Here is a 459-nt window from a genome sequence, read left to right as displayed (position 1 = left end):
AGCAGGAGGAGAAGGAAGGACGCCCAAGGGAGCCCGGTGCAGAGCGCTGCCCGGGGCCGCGGGGTAACAAAGGGCTGGGGCGCCCCGGGGCCGCTTCTCCCCCGCACCCGGAGGGCGACGAGACACCCGGGGCTGCTCTGCACCGCCGCCCGGCGCAGGCAAATATGTATATACACGTATGTATGTGTATATATGTTTTTATATATATATGTATGTGTGTGTATATGCATGTATATATGCATTAAAAAGCAAAAATAAAACCCAAAAGGCAATCATTATAACAATTACCATATAAATCATATACATTTTAAAATTAATTTTAAAATTAACACACACACGCCCCCCACACCCCCCGGAGAGGCCGGCTAAGGCGCAGCGCCCCTCACCTGGATGCGGGGGTCCACCTCCTCCTCCTCAGGGCGCGGGCCCTCCTCGGCGGCGCGGCCGCGCCTGCTCCCC

General features: G+C 56.0%; 1 protein-coding gene across 1 annotated transcript in view; it reads right to left on the bottom strand.

Moving 5' to 3' along the window:
* The window catches only part of SH3BP5 (SH3-domain binding protein 5 (BTK-associated)), a 53,495-nt gene extending 53,042 nt beyond the window's left edge, over positions 1 to 453 (bottom strand). The window contains exon 1 of the mRNA XM_009879591.1: positions 387 to 453. The gene's annotated coding sequence lies outside the window, so the exon portion shown is untranslated. The remainder of the gene's footprint in view (positions 1 to 386) is intronic.
* Positions 454 to 459: the final 6 nt, after the last annotated feature.

Source organism: Charadrius vociferus, unplaced genomic scaffold (assembly GCF_000708025.1).
Source record: "Charadrius vociferus isolate BGI_N301 unplaced genomic scaffold, ASM70802v2 scaffold722, whole genome shotgun sequence".
Lineage (NCBI taxonomy): Eukaryota > Metazoa > Chordata > Aves > Charadriiformes > Charadriidae > Charadrius > Charadrius vociferus.
Note: the sequence above shows the minus strand (reverse complement) of the source record. Positions and strands in the feature narration are given on the sequence as shown.